This window comes from Leopardus geoffroyi, chromosome E1 (genome assembly GCF_018350155.1).
Source record: "Leopardus geoffroyi isolate Oge1 chromosome E1, O.geoffroyi_Oge1_pat1.0, whole genome shotgun sequence".
Lineage (NCBI taxonomy): Eukaryota > Metazoa > Chordata > Mammalia > Carnivora > Felidae > Leopardus > Leopardus geoffroyi.
Window position 1 is genome coordinate 22,625,567 of NC_059330.1, and position 16,333 is coordinate 22,641,899.

Here is a 16,333-nt window from a genome sequence, read left to right on the forward strand (position 1 = left end):
ACAGAATATACATACACATAGAGTGAAAAAAGATACAAAACACATATAGTTCAAAAGTTTAAAACCATTTCATAGTAGTTACTTCTGATAAGGATGGGGTTTACCTCCTGCTTTATATTACACTCTCGTGCTATTTTAGTATTTTTAAATGAGTGACATAAGCTAAGTAATATTACCAGAAGTGAGGTACCTAAGGTCACTTGACAAAAAAATAGCTATGTGAATAAGATGGTAGGGCCATTGTAAAATCAATTTTCAGCATATTTAAGGATATTTTCACTGAGGCAAATTTCTAAAGAACTCACCAGAAATTTGGGGCACCTGGGTGGCTCAGTTGGTTAAGCATCCAACTCTTAAAAAAAATTTTTTTTTAATGTTTATTCACTTTTTGAGAGACAGAGGCAGAGCGTGAATGGGGGAGGGGCAGAAAGAGAGGGAGACACAGAATCCAAAGCAGGCTCCAGGCTCTGAGCCGTCAGCACAGAGCCTGACGCAGGGCTCGAACTCACGGACTGTGAGATCATGACCTGAGCTGAAGTCAGACACTTAACCGACTGAGCCACCCAGGTGCCCCCAAGTATCCAACTCGATTTCAGCTCGGGTCATGATCTCATGGTTCATGAGTTTGAAGTCCCCGCCCCCCCTTGTCAGGCTTGCAATTCTCACTCCCCCTCTCTCTCTGCCCTTCCCCAACTCGTACCCTCGCAAAAATAAATAAAACATTAAAAAAATAAAAATTAATAAAATAAAGTAAGTAAAACATTAAAATAGTAAGTAAAAATTAATAAAATAAAATAAACATTTTTAAATTATACATAAGTATAAATTAAACATTTTTGAATTATAAATATAAAATAAAATAAAAATTTTATTATAAATAAATAAAAATAAAATAAAATAAAAAAATAAACATATATAAACCATCCAACTCAGCAATTGTACTCCTAGGCACTTAATCTAGAGAAATTAAAACTTGTATACACAAAACACCTCTAAACAAATGTCCGTGACAGTTTTATTTACATTCTGAAAACTGGAAACAACCAATAGGTGAATCGCTGAAAAAAACTTGTGGCACATCCATCCACTACTTCTCAACAAAAAGGAACGGGCTACTACAACACACAACTTGCATGGAAGGCATCGTGCTAAGTTAAAAATGCCAATCTCAGAAGGTCACATATTGTTGTGAATCCATTTCCATAACATTTCAGAAATGACAAAATTATACAGACAGAGAACAGATCGCTGGTTGCCAAGGATTAGGGATGATGTGACTATAAAAGTGCAATTACTCATTCAACTGTCCAATCACCACGGGGAACCCAGAAAGGCGAAAAGTTTGTAAAGCAAAGCACATTTCTTCTTATGTTGCAGTTCCTACCATGCCAGAAAAAAAAGAAAAAAGATTCTCTAAGCATGGATCAGTTGCTGGCCCAACCACCTGAAATACATTTCAGGCATTACCTGTGCCTCATCCCTCCCTATATTTCCGTCTGAGCTCCCCCAGAGCCATAAGCAATGAGCCAAAAGGCAGAAGTAACCCATACAGAATGAATTCTGCTGTAGTTTCAGCTCAGCATTCAGCCGAAAGTACCCTGCTGGAAATCAAAAGCATCTGAACACTGCAGCAACAAGACAAAGAAATTGTGAAAGACGTGGTTACCAGGTAGGGCACCTCACGTGTGACAGGCTTCTTACTACAAATAGCTTTCCTTACAAAAGTCTCAGGTGCATTCTCCAAAAATGTGAGGGAGAGGTTAGCAGAAAAAAATTAAATGATGCTTCTTCTGTGATTCTTCAAGCCAGTCCTCAAGGGTTTCATACGTAGGGGAAGCAGGACACGTGTCTCAAGCCCAGAGAGCAAAGTTTTACTTTCTATACTGATCAGGACTTCCTCCTGAAAATGGTCTATCACCATTTATTCCATTATCATTTACAACAGGAAGTCAGAACATCTACATGTCTTATGTAGAAGGCAATTTATTGAGGCCTAGTGACAAACAGGAAGACACTGCCCCCACCAGAAAAAAAATAATTGAAAAATGAAAAACCATCAATAAATCCTTCTCTAAGCCAAAGCTTTAGCTGTTTAGCCAAATGTGCTTTTAAGGGTGACTGGTTTATACACCAAATACAATTACAGGGGCACCTGGGTGGCTCAGTTGGTTGAGCATCCGAGTCTTGATTTTGACTTAGGTCATGATCTCATGGTTCGTGGGTTTGAGCCCCACACTGGGCTCTGTACTGACAATGCAGAGCCTGCTTGGGATTTTCTCTCTGCCCCTGCCCCACTTTCTCTCTCTCTCAAAAAAAATAAATAAATTTTTAAAAATACAATTATAATGTTAGAATTTGGAATAAACCATGAAACAACACTTCAGTGCTAACAGAACTAAAACTAGTAAGTAACAAGTGTTGCTAACTTTTTTTTTTTTTTTTTTTTTTTTTTTAAGAGAGAGAGCTAGAGAGCCAGCAGGGGAGAGGGGCAGAGGGAAGGAGAGAGGGAGAGTGGGAGAGGGAGAGAGAATCTTAAGCAGGCTCCATGTTCAGCATACAGCCCCAAGTGGGGCTTGATCCCATGACCCTGGGATCATGACCTGGGCCAAAACCAAGTCGTACACTCAACAAACTGAGCCACCCAGGCACCTAATACTCCTTTTAAATACCATTCCACACAAAGAGGCACACATATAAGAAATTTCAAAGCCCACCACTATATGAACTAGAACCTACTTCTGAAGACATACTCTGAAAAGTAATGGTAACGGATGTGTCAGTGGACCATGCGGCCACTATAGCCTGGTGGTTGAAAGCTTGGACTTCACAGCCAGAAGGGTTCAAACACTGTGTGGCCTTGCACCCATCACTTAACTTCTCTGTGCAGTGTTTTCACATCTGTGGAACAGAGAAACTAGTACCCATGCTTCATAAAACTGTTGGGAGGATTAAATAAGTTCATATAGTCAAGTCCCTGCACACAGCAAGTACACAGGGAGTGTTGGTAATTTTTATACAGGTAAAATATGGCACAAAGACAAGTATAACACAGCAAAAGAAATCTCAGTCTTTTCATCAGTCTTCCACCAAATTCTCTCATACTTTTAGACAAGAGTAAGCCTTCCCCTGACTCCCACCAAACAACGCATACAATTCCATTCAGAAAAAAAGTATCATTTTACACAACGGAATGAGTAAAATAAATCCTGCTGAGCAGGCCTAATGTTTCCCAAACTCTCGTGGGCAAAATATGATTTCAATAGGAAAGGGGGCTGTTTTGTCGAGACAGTTTTATAATGTCCTTCACCAAATCAAATGTTCAAAGTGCAAATTCAAGGCTTCACACAGCAGGCACAGACTTTCAAAAACATCTGTATCCTCACACTCATGTTCTCCATCCTTCTTTCCTAATCAAGGTTATAATAACCAAAGTCCTCTGTAGGTGGCACACTGCCGGACAACGTGCCATCCTACTGAATAGTCAGTAACTAGGAAAGAAAGGCCCAGGGAGTCAACATTCTCTTTACAGCCCCCCACCCCCACCCCACCCCACCCCACCCCAGTCAGAAAGATGGCGAGAGACATTTGTTCGAGAGACACTTAAAGAAAACAGTTTTGACTTGAATAATCTAGACACAATGCCATACCTTTCTCCACTTCTAGGTTTCCCAACTATTCAGGGAACAGCCAAGACGTTTTGGAATCAGAAACATAAATTGTTTCCAAAAGTGTTCAACAATGCTTGTCCAAAGGCCCCAACAGAGCTGGCAATTTAGACAGCTGTGCTAGGAGCCACAGAAGCTGCATTTTCTAACTAGTATTGCTTCTGAACAATTGAAACTTTCTCCAGTGCAAAGTCCAGACACAGGGAGCAGTGTTCCTTGAGAACATCCAAACAGTTTCATTTTTGTTTAACCACCAAAATAACAGCTCCAATAATCTATCAAGTTTGACATTTTATCCAACTAGGCAATTTAAACCAGGATGCGAAGCCTGCATAGATTATCCCCCCCTGCTCCATATAACATTCATGTTGACATTACAGCAACACAAACTAGGAAGATTTGTTCCTAGACTACTTATAAAAGGCTTCTAAAAAAGGCACCGCAAACTTTAGTGCCTCAAAAAAACTGCACATCCCCATATTTTATTTTGTCTTACACTTTTAAGCAGGTTTTATTAACTGTGAGTAAAGTTACTCACAGTTAGGCCAAGAGGTTGAAAACTCCTTTTTAGTGGTTAGTCAAAAGAGGTAAACATCCCTCCTGATCCAGGCACCAAATGCAAGTTGTACTGACTTATTCTTAAGCATATTAAAGGTAAGTATCCCTCACCTAATCTCCAAGTAGTAACACTGTGGTTCTGAATTAGCAAATCACCAGGTGATGGAACTTCTCTCCCCAAGCAGGGATGGGAGCTCAGGGCTGTTTCATTTACAGGTAAGAGGTAGCTGAGGAAGACAGTGATTTTCAATGTCCTCAGAACCACCTAGAACAATGCTATTCAAAGTGCCTTAAGCTCCTCTGGGCCTTAAAATCCTCCTCTGCAAAATAAAGGCAGCCTCCTAATTTCAGAATTTCTCAGCATCATCACCACCACCACCACCACCACCATCATCATTATGGTCGTCAGAAACCCAAGCCTCAGTCCCAAACACTGATTGTATAGGTCTAGGCTAAGAAGCAGGAAACTGAATTTTTTTACAAGTGCCCAGGGGATTATGGGGCACACTAAAATTTGAGATCAGCCATATATTTTTATATATTATAGCAATGTTTTTAGGAATAAAAAAGGTTACAATTTGTGTGTAATCCCTGATAAATTATCTTAGGTAAAGAATATTTTTAATTTCGTATATTAAAACTTACAGAAAGCATATTTTAATGTTTTAAAAAAATTTTTTCAATGTTTATTTTTTAGAGGGATGGAGTGTGATTGGGGGAAGGGCAGAGAGACAGGGAGACAGACTCTGAAGCAGGCTCCAGGCTCTGAGCTGCCAGCACAGAGCCCAACGCTGGGCTTGAACCCACGAAACATGAGATCATATCCTGAGCTGGTCCAGCACTTAACAGACCGAGCCACCCAGGTGCCCCTAATACACTTTTATAATATTTGTAATATGTAACAAATTTCAACTTTTCCCCATTTTTTAATTTTTTTTTTTAGTAATCTCTACATCAATGTGGGGCTCGAACTCATGACCCTGAGACCAAGAGTCACGTGCTCTACCGAGACAGCCAGATGCCCCAACTTTTCCCCATTTATAAAAATGACATTGGTGAGGGTGCCTGGCTGGCTCAGTAAGTGGAGCCTGTGGCTCTTGATTTCAGGGTTGTGAGTTTGGGCCCCACGTTGGGCACAGAAGTTAAAAAAAAAAAAAAACCAAAAAAATGATGTTTGGTTGGGAAGACCAAATGTAAATTAAAATACATGTAAATATGTACATGTTATGACATCAAAATTGTTTTGTTTGTTTTTAGAGAGAGTGCAAGCAGGGGTGGGGAGAGAGAGGGATGGAGGGAGAGAGGGGGAGAGAGACTCTTGAATTTTCTGCAATCCCTCCCAAATAAAACCAGTGGCTTATTTTTATGTTTGTGTTGTTTCTCAAAAGATGAGACAAGGAGGATTTCAGGCTACGGTTTATGAGCATTTCCAAAAGTATGTACAGTGCAGGTATGGACAGCCTATCTCAAATAAAAACCAATTTAAATATAATTGTCAGTGTATTTTCATTTTCAGTATTAGTTTTGGTACTACAAGAGACATGTTGATATGCTGTATGAAAAAAAAATGTTTAATGTTTATTTATTTATTTTGACAGGGGGTGGGGAGAAAAAGAGAGAGAGAGCGCCTATGTGCCTGCAAGCAGGGTAGAGAATCCCAAGCAGGCTCCACTCTGTCAGCACAGAGCCCAACACAAGGCTCGATTTCACAAACCCAGCCCATGAGATCATGACCTGATCCGAAATCAAGAGTCAGACACTTGGGGCGCCTGGGTGGCGCAGTCGGTTAAGCGTCCGACTTCAGCCAGGTCACGATCTCACGGCCCGTGAGTTCGAGCCCCGCGTCAGGCTCTGGGCTGATGGCTCAGAGCCTGGAGCCTGTTTCCGATTCTGTGTCTCCCTCTCTCTCTGCCCCTCCCCTGTTCATGCTCTGTCTCTCTCTGTCCCAAAAATAAATAAACGTTGAAAAAAAAAAAAAATTAAGAGTCAGACACTTAACTGAGCCACCCAGGCACCCCTCAAAAATTTTATCACACAAAGTTTAAGAATCTGATGAAGATCATCTGGAGGTGAAGTGGCAGAATGATACCATTTTTATGTCCCCTATTAACTGGCTGGCTCACTGTCCCTATTCATCAAGCTGCTGGTCCGCAACTGTGTCAACAACCCAGAGAGTTAGGAAACACCTAACTGGATCAGACCAGTGGGCATGGGAGTAGAGGATTCAGATTCATCTGGAGTGCTGGGTCCAACTATACAGTGAGGGCAGTAAGGAAGGTGGAGTGGCCTGTGTCAAGCTTTCTGGGAATATTCAGGCACCCCCTCACTCCACCCGTCCCGTAGCAAACACTGGCTAAGGCAAACTTCAGCTTGTACTCAGAATGATTAAGCAAATTCTTCCATCAGTAAATAAAATGACCAAGAATGGTACCTGAAGTCCAGTCATGCCCAAAAGGTAGAAACCAAGGCAAACAGGAGAGAAGCTGAAAGACTAAGAATTTCCCGCTATGGGCTGAGAGGGTCCTAGCATCCGCAATTCTTCCTGCCACCTTCTTCCAACTGTACAAAATGTTAGCCCCTAACTCTCTCTCTTCACCCCTCCAAAAAATCCCAAACGCCCAAACAATGGCTGCTACTTTACAAAAAAAACAATTCCCCCTCTTCCTAGAACCATCCTTGACTAAAGATTCCTCCAACTAACTGAACTTCAGCTGACCTATTGCTGCTAGAGCAAGCCCTAGAAAACACTCTGCTCTCTTTCTCCAAACTAGAATGCTCCTTTTGTCCAGCATTTTCGATTAAAGCCTTATGCTTTGGTGAATCTTCTTCCACACCCATAAAATAATAGTTTACCATGGTCAAGAGGAGGTATAATTAATTGGTTGTGGACCCACTGACTCAGGACCTAGGAAAAGGTTGGAAGCAGAAATAGGATGAGGCTATTTCCCAGGCAGATGTCTTAAACATTATCATAAAGAAAAAAGGTAAGATTCACAGAAAATGCTGGAGGGACAACACACTTCTATACATTTTAGGATCAAATCTTGTGCTGTTCGTCTGTATGCCTGTCATCTGGACTGAGACTGGAAAGATTTTCCAAAGCAAATGAGTAGAGCATGAAGAAGATGGGGTGGGAGAAAAGGATGCTCCATTTACTTAAGAAAAGCTTTTTTTTTTTTTTTTTTTTTGCAAGTCTTTTAACATAATCCAGCAGTTGCAAATAAACAATGGTGCTGATTACTAACGAACTGCATTAACCACTCAGAGGCCAGCAGAGCCTCCAGTTGGCCTAACTTCCTGTAAGTTTCAGGATGACTAGGCAGCATTTCTTTCAAGAGGATCAAGGCAGTTAAAATGTTTTCAGCGATCAGACTGGCTCCTGGTAGTTCAAATGGGGATGGGCTTCCCCTCCCTTTAGAACTGGACTGCGGGAAACAAACAGTTGTCCTAGGGAGCCCTGACCACTCCACAACCCAGAGACAATGAAATCGGGTCTTTATACGCGATTCCAGAAGGCCTGAGCATGTTAAACTGGGAGATGGGGGCCTAGCCCCCAGCACCAGAGAGGGGCAGCTTTAAAAAGTCAAGTAACACTTGCTCAACAAAATTTTTTAAAAGTTCAAAATCAGCACGAGGGGTAGCTGCTGAAAAAGGCTGCTGAGATTGCAAGAAGGTTTTGCTTATCTTTTTATAGGAGAGGACAATGGAGAAATTACCAGACCAAGGTCACTTTCCATTAAAAAAAAAAACACACACAAAAAGTGCCTGGAAGCCTTAACAGAGCTAAAAACCTGTGTAAAGTCATGACTCCATGAAATCAGCAGCCTGGTGAGAATCTCTGCAAGAATCCTATAGGAAATGAAGGGCGGATTAGAGTAATTAAACGTAAAGTCTCCTCGAGAGTAACTTCTGTTCCTGAAGACTAGAGCCATTTCTGTGAAACGTATCATAGAAATATTGTGAGGAGGATTTGCCAGGCAGCTCAGCCTCTCCACTTTCACATCAGGTCTGCAAATGCTATGATCTAAAAAGAACAGAGTGGTGATTTGGGGAGGGCATTAAATAATACACCTTATCAGAGAAACCCACTCCACTCTCCAGTCTTTGCAAAAGTCCACATGCTCGTGTAAGTGTAATATACTCAGAGGTTTCAAAAATTACACACATTTCCTCAAAAGAGATGTAAGGAAAAAATATAATCATGGGGTAAAGGCCAAACATTGTCTCTTCTGAATGCTTAAATAGCCAATTATGTGCCTTAATACATTAATTCTATGGAGAGAAAGAAGACTATTACAGGAAAGTTGAATAAGACATCTTAAAAAATGTACCCTGGGGCCTAAGTCCATTCAACTGACAGTAAAATCACCCCCTCAAAAAAGCAGTTTTATGCAACATCTAGTATTTTAATTTCCCAGCTGCCAAGAGAAATATATAAGGAGCAGAAATTAAACTAATTATGTCAGCAGTGCAGTGAACAAAACTTTAATTGTATTACACACCAGTTAGACATTTGCTGAACAATACAAAGGCCCTTAAGGGTAGAAACTTCTTTAGAATATAAATGATTCCCAATCAAATGACAAAAATTAGTCTGTTTGGGCAATAAACAGATTCATGGTTTAGACACAAACTTTCAACCAACATCATAATTCAATATAAAAAATAAATATATGGTATAAGAAAGAAATCTTGAAAATGGCTTTGAATCACTCTCTGATTTACATATGCTGTATCATTAATAGGTCCTTTAAGCCAGTATTGTACTAATCAGCTTTTTTAACATCCTGCCCACAAAAGGGCCTATTCATTTAGCTGGGAGACAGGTGTTAGCAACCAGCAACCTCTCTTTTAGCCTGGAGTTTCAGGGGCCTGGCCTGTGATTACTGGGGCATGATTGGCAAGTCGAAAGGAAGGGCACTTTGAAAGGGAGGAGAGAGGGAAAGAGAAACAAAAGAGACCGAAAGGGAGAACGGGAGATGAGGGAAGAAATGGATGTCAGCTGCTACTTAACGGGGCCACCCTTACAGCCTCCTAGACTGACGTGAGTGCCCGCGCACTACCACCCAGATAGACAGATACGTATGGCTGAATTTGGATGGCATTAATTCATTTCTGCAAACAGTAACTCTGGATATATGCCTATACTCCTCTCATTCTAAGAACACTTTTGCGTGTCCTATGACTCATTCTTCTTTACCCATATCATCCAGTTCCTAACTTTAGTCCTCACTTTCAGAGACTCTCTAAAAGAGCTGACAGAGTAGATATTCCTGGAAAGAGATACAGAGAAGGCCAGATTTAGAAAGACATCTTAAGCCTCTGGAATAGAAATCCTAGCAGAAAGTAGGAGAAGTGAACATTCATGGAGTTGCCTGCAATGTATAAAGAATGGATCTTCTCTCTTTTAATCCACGGAGCAATCCCATCAGGTATTATTTTCATCTCGGGGATGAAGAAAATGAAGCTGACAAAGATTAAGGAACGTGTCTTGAAGTAGCAGAGGCCAGGAGGTGGAAGAATTGGGATTCAAAACCAGGTTTGTCTATTTCCTCAACTGTTACACTTTTCCCAAGTTTAATTCCCTAACTAACATGTTGAGTGCCCCAATTCTGTTTTAACTGGGATGGTTCTGTACTTCAGCAATTGTGCTTCCTTCCATGAACTCCGCAAAGGACCCGTGACTAAATTTTATTGACTATTAAGCTTCCATTATTTTCAATAAAGCTCTTTGGCTATGAAGCAGTGAAACATCTGGCAAGTTGGCTTTATTTTTAAATCCTACACGCGGAGAATTCCCAGGCATCTCTCCTATCCAACACTGATCGTAACTAGATTCGACTACCGATTCAGACCTCCAGTTGTTTCCACATTATCATTCATTTGTCCACTCAGGAAATAAAGGAAGCTACTTTCACCAACCCTCCCTCATGACTCCAGATAGATAATACAGCGGGAGGGCGGGGGGTGGGGGGGGGGGCCTCTTTGTAAAGTAATTTACATAAAAGTTATAAAAGCTCTTTGTTATCTGTCATGACTAGGAAATGGGCTATTCTAGCAAATCAAACATCCTGGATACCATAATGATGCTTTTAAAGGGACTACCATTTGTAAAGAATTTCAAAGCAGTGCAACAGTGGCTCCCAAACCTGGCTGCATATCAGAATCGCTGTGGGGACCTTTTTGGAAATAGATGCCAGAATGGTTTTTAAAATGTAGATTCTTGGGGCGCCTGTGTGGCTCAGTCAGTTAAGCTTCTGACTCCGGCTCAGGTCATGGTCTCACTCAGGTCATGATCTCACAGTTCGTGGGTTGGAGCCCCCCATTGGGCTCTGTGCTGACAGCTCGGAGCATGGAGCCTGCTTTGGATTCTGTGTCTCCCTCTCTCTCTGCCCCTACACGGCTCATGCTCTGTGTCTCTCAAAAATAAAATAAACATTTTTACAAAATTAAAAAAATTAATAAATAAAATGTAGATTCTTGGTCATCACTCATTCACTCAATCAAATCTCCAGGAGGTGGGCTGGGGCGCCTGGGTGGCGCAGTCGGTTAAGCGTCCGACTTCAGCCAGGTCACGATCTCGCGGTCCGCAAGTTCGATCCCCGCGTGGGGCTCTGGGCTGATGGCTCAGAGCCTGGAGCCTGTTTCCGATTCTGTGTCTCCCTCTCTCTCTGCCCCTCCCCCGTTCATGCTCTGTCTCTCTCTGTCCCAAAAATAAATAAACGTTAAAAAAAAAAAAATTAAAAAAAAAAATCTCCAGGAGGTGGGGCTGGGAAATCTGTATTTTTAAAGAACCCCTTAGTGACTCGGCTGCAAACTGCAGCTTTCAAGGAATGGCTGGCTTTTGGGAACTCCTTGCAATAAAACACACTAAAAAGGCTAAAGGCTGCACTGAATACAATGTGACCTTTTTTTACTGATTCGGGAAGACTTGGGGATCTCCCAAAGGCTCTAGTTCATCATTCACTACTGTCACCAGTCACTGTACTGGCAAAACCAGAAAGGAAAGGTTAAGATTTTGTATTGGTACAAAGCTGGAAAAACCAGCTTTGGTTTTCCTATCAGATTCAAAAAGCTAATTTTCCCCCAGAGGAAACACAGATTTTATGCTTGCTCTGAAAAAGGAAAATGTTTAAGATTGTGCAGTAGGATTCTCTTAACCAACTGTTTGACTCCAATTCAGAACGTTGACAGGCCCAAATTCATCAAAAATGGGGAATATTCAACCTGCACAGGGGAAAGCAAAGAAACTTCATGACCATCTTAATCAAGAGAAAGGAAGATAATGGGTTTAAAGTAAGAATGGCATTACAGGATTAGATAAAACCACTGTCCTGACCATGGCAACTGATAAATCCTGGAAACTGGGAGAGCCAAGGCCTAGGATTCCTTCCTGTCAGGGATGGCTTTCATTTGAGATGTAACAGAATATCCTATTAAAAGTCCTATTTAAAACACTGTTGATAATATAAAGTCACGATACAAGAAAATGACCAAACCATTTCCCTATTATAAGAATGGGAGTTCGCGTGTTTGCATATAAAAAGACTGTCCTTGTGTGTCAACTATAGTTCAATTAAAAAATAGGGGCGCCTGGGTGGCGCAGTCGGTTAAGCGTCCGACTTCAGCCAGGTCACGATCTCGCGGTCTGTGAGTTCGAGCCCCGCGTCAGGCTCTGGGCTGATGGCTCAGAGCCTGGAGCCTGTTTCCGATTCTGTGTCTCCCTCTCTCTCTGCCCCTCCCCCGTTCATGCTCTGTCTCTCTCTGTCCCAAAAATAAATAAACGCTGAAAAATAAAAAATAAACCAAAAAAAGGTAATAAAAAAATAGATTGTCCTTATAATTACCAAAATCTTTCTTACATAAACACAAGTAACCACTACCAATAACCAGTAACCAAACAAAAATAATAACCAGTAATCATTACCAAACAATAATAAAGCAGCTCGTCCCTTGAGATTTAACAATAGCAATTGAAAACTATGTATTCTCATTAAACTCTATAACTTAGCTCTGTATTGCAGAGGTGAGGAGATTCGAAAGGCACATAGGTTAAAACTTTCATCCCAAAATATAAACACTATGGTCAGTACAAGTTTGACATAAAAGTCTCTAGGGGCACCTGGATGGCTCAGTCGGTTGAGCGACCAACTCTTGATTTCAGCTCAGGTCATGATCTTGAGGTTCGTGGGTTCAGGCCACGTGTGGAGCTCTGAGTGGATATTGTGGAGCCTGCGTGAGATTCATTCTCTCTCTCTCTCTCTCTCTCTCTCTCCCCCCTCCCCCTGCTCATGGGTGCAGCACTCTCTCTCAAAATAAATATTTTTTTAAGTCTCTAATCTACCATTAAAGCAATAGCAGCATTAAAGATTCTATTATAAGACATCAAGGTGGAATTTGTCCCCCTAACACTCTTTAGGTGCCTATAGGTGTTTCCAGAAAGTTCTAGGGACAATACTCTCACAGATGGGTGTGGCTATATTAAACATGACAGTGAACATGTGTTTAGGGAAGAAATTGTGCCCTTTTTTGTTACTGTTGCTGTTTTGTCTTTTCTAAATGCTGGTAATTGAAAATGCTTTTTCCACTGCTATCTTAAGAGGCCTTAAAGATGCATTAGATAGTGCTAAGCAGTTAGTTATGTCAACCCCTTGGCCACGAGAAAGATTAAAAACAAATTAATGTCTGGGGCACCTGGGTGGCTCAGTCGGTTAAGCGACCGACTTCGGCTCAGGTCATGATCTCACAGTTGGTGAGTTCGAGCCCCGCGTCGGGCTCTGTGCTAACAGCTCAGAGCCTGGAGCCTACTTCAGATTCTGTGTCCCTCCTCTCTCTACCCCTCCCCTGCTCACACTCTTGTCTCTCAATAATAAATAAAAACATTAAAAAAATTAAAAAAAAAAATTAATTTCTAATCTGAGAACAGCTCTTGTTTTGTGCGTATTATTTTAGCAAATGGTTAAATTAAGTCAATTTAGAGGATTTAAAACCCTTGATCCCAATGTAAACAGTCAGAGTAACAGCTCTCTACCTCTACCTGACCAATTTGAAAGTTTTTAGTGGGCTTATCTTCATAATTAGATATAGACATTAAAGTGTGTGGGTGTCTCCTAGATTACATGGAAATTTCCTTCAAGCACAATCAAGTTATTATTTAGCCTTGCCACATCAAGTTGTTATACACAACTTCCAAACTTAAGAAAAATAACACCTCTAAATCAACTGTAATTTATGAACTGTACTCTGAAGTCCAAAATTATTAGGAAATATGCCATAATGCTTCAGAAATACTTGCCATCACCCACTTCCTTGAATGTGAAAAAGAACACAATCAGGAAAAAACGATAGAGAAGTTATTCAAACCTGAAATCCCCTGAACAGACAGCAACCCTGCATCTCCCAACCCTGGAACTCTGTATAGGAACTCGGCCCAGCACCTGTCCCCTGCCTACTCCCATTCCTAAAAACAATGGCTCAGTAAATAGGACAGCTTTGGTCACATTGCAGTAACTTGAATTGTCACTAAGAAAATCACAAGGCTCCCCAGACAGCTGTAGCAACAGGAGTGACGGGAATCTTCCCGGTCCTCCAAACCACCTGTAAAAGGGGATGAATAAGGAACTCGCTGCTTTCTAGAAGGCCACATGCACCTGTGGATGTCTGTAATTAGGTCACCGTGGCCTTTAGCCAAGGTGCAAAGTGACAGTAGTGGGTAAAGCCCTATTTCCAAGCTAACCGTAATTCCTCCCTGCGGTAGACTGGGAGGAGCTTGATACACCCTTCCTTGATTACACAAGCAGTTTTTTCCCACTAGAATAAATGACAAGCCAACAAAAAGGAGAAAATATGCTGTTGTTTGTATCTTCTACCAGCCCGAAATCAGGCTCTGAGCAGACAGATGCCTGCCATGCTCTGACTCCCCTGGTCTAGCCATACTTCCCTACGCCTGGGCAAATGTCTCAGGGGCTGCCGGCTGCAGAGAGGCCCCACTTCCCTCTCCGTCTTGGCCACTGACGACCTCACACACCACCTCACACGAACAGAGGACAAATCCCTAAAGCGGGAGGGGGTGGGGGGGAGCACATCCCCAAACTTCTCCACTAAGCCCCCAAACTCCAGCCGTCTCCTTCCGAGAGGCCCGAAAGTCTCCTCCGCTAGGAAGCAGGGACAAGCCAGCTCCTTTAAGGGGGCACCAGGCCGCCGCGTACCTGACTCAGTTTCCTCTGCCGTAAGGCGGCATCTTTCCCCCCACAAACCAATTGAACCTGCCGGTATGTAAGGCGTTTGGGGATATTTGAAAAGACCCGTCTCCTGTTACTGCCCCCACAGGTGAAATGCTTTCTTTGAAAGGACTTTTACTGGGACAGGTGCGAGCTGCCCCGGATGCGGAGACTTCCAGCGAGGCAGGGAGAGTCCCAGGCCGCGCCCCGCACGGAGGAGGCGCTTCCAGACCACAGCGCGGCGAGAGCCGAGGCCGAGCAGCGCCCCCACCCCGGCCTCCCCCAGGACCCCACCCAGGCCGGGCGCCCCGCGGATCCCAGCGCCGCTGCCGCCGCCTCCTCACCTGCCGCGGCCGCCCGCCCGGTCCGCACCTGGGAGGGGAGGGGAGGGGAGGAGCCGGATCCGGGCCGCGGACGCCTCAGGCAGGGGGGCTTCGGACTCCGCCGCGGCGGCGTCTCCGGGGCTGAGGGGCACCGGGGGGCGGTCGCGACATCCTCACGGGCGGCCCCAGGAAGTTGGCCCCCCCACCCATTCCCAGCCGCCCGGCCCGGCCGCTCCCGCCCCTCGCGCGGCCCCGCCCCCGGCGCGGCCCCGCCCCCTCTCGGGAGCGCGCCTCCGCTCTCGCAGCGCCCGAGCCACCATAGAGAGGGGCGAGGCACGCGGCGGGCTAGAGCGCGGCCTCCGAGCGCGCCCCCTGGCGGAGCTGGGGCCGCCGGAGGCGGGGCTGGCCGAGTCTGAGCCTGAGTCCTGTGGATGCATGCATTCGCCCCTATCTGGGCATCCCTCTGCTCCTCGTTGCCTTGGTCACCAGACTGCGCGACGAGCTGGAGTCCAGGTCTGAGGCTCAGCTAGATGGTGGTCCAGCCTGGTGACCTCGAGCGAGTCCTTTAACATCTTTGAACTGGTTTCGTTGTAAGAGGTTGTGAGTCGCCTCTCCTATCTCATTGTTCCTCGCAACAATGCTATAAGCAGGTGATGGTTCATAATGGAGGCAACCCGGGCCCATCAGGGTTCATTAGTTTAGTCAAGGTTCTGTAGCTGGAAAGCTATTAGAAGCCAGATCTGTAAGACATCAAAACCCATGCTTGTCCCACTCACTCGCTGGCACCTCCCTCTTCTAGGATTTCCCAGTCTAAACCCCCAGGGTTAGTTTCACCCTAAGAGGGTGAGGAAACTGCTCAGAGGAAGGCCTTAGTAAAAGGAAAATGACCCTGTGCTCGGGAGCCCACCCTGGCTATTCATCGACTGTGTACCTTTCAGCAGGTACTAACACCTCCGAACTCCAGCTTCCTCATTCTTGAAAGAATTGGAATGGTTTAGGAGGTAGGTTGGTATGAGGATTATGGAGCACTACGGAGAAGTGCTTAGCAAACTATAAAGCACAAGGGTTGCATGGGGGATCGTTAGCCAGTGTAGACTAGGAAAATGCCTTAGGAAAATAATATACATTCTCATCATTCTTCTGACCAAGTCTAGTGATACTTTCTCCTATTTTTAGGTTCCTGTCAAAACCTCCCACAGTTGTGAACAGTTTGTATTTGAAAATAATAAGCATCACAAGGAAGTGATGTAAAAATACTATCATTTATACACGTAGACTCTCACAAGTATGATTTCCAATCTTCACAACCCAGCAAACTAAGTCCTGTCATTCCCATGTTATTAACGAGGATCTGAAGATTAATTCACCCAAAGCCACACAGGTAGAAAAAGGCTAAGTTGAAATTTTAAACCAGGTCTTTCCAACCCCAGGAACTCATGAAAAGACTAGCCTTCTAGAGGTCTCCTACCCCTAAATTAAATGTGCTCATCTTTTTCCTACCTGACTATATTCGTAACTTTCCTTGATGGAATTCTGTCCTCTCTGCTTCTCTCCAGGGCTTTAATTA

General features: G+C 43.5%; 1 protein-coding gene across 6 annotated transcripts in view; it reads right to left on the minus strand.

Moving 5' to 3' along the window:
- Positions 1-15,009, minus strand: part of RFFL (ring finger and FYVE like domain containing E3 ubiquitin protein ligase) — a 66,865-nt gene extending 51,856 nt beyond the window's left edge. Inside the window, exon 1 of one of the 6 annotated variants that reach the window (XM_045488123.1) lies at positions 14,788-15,009. The gene's annotated coding sequence lies outside the window, so the exon portion shown is untranslated. Of the gene's footprint in view, positions 1-3,647; positions 3,790-14,787 lie in introns of those variants that run through there. The other 5 variants (XM_045488115.1, XM_045488118.1, XM_045488120.1 and 2 more) reach the window with 5 other exon arrangements.
- Between the last annotated feature and the right edge of the window lie 1,324 nt (positions 15,010-16,333).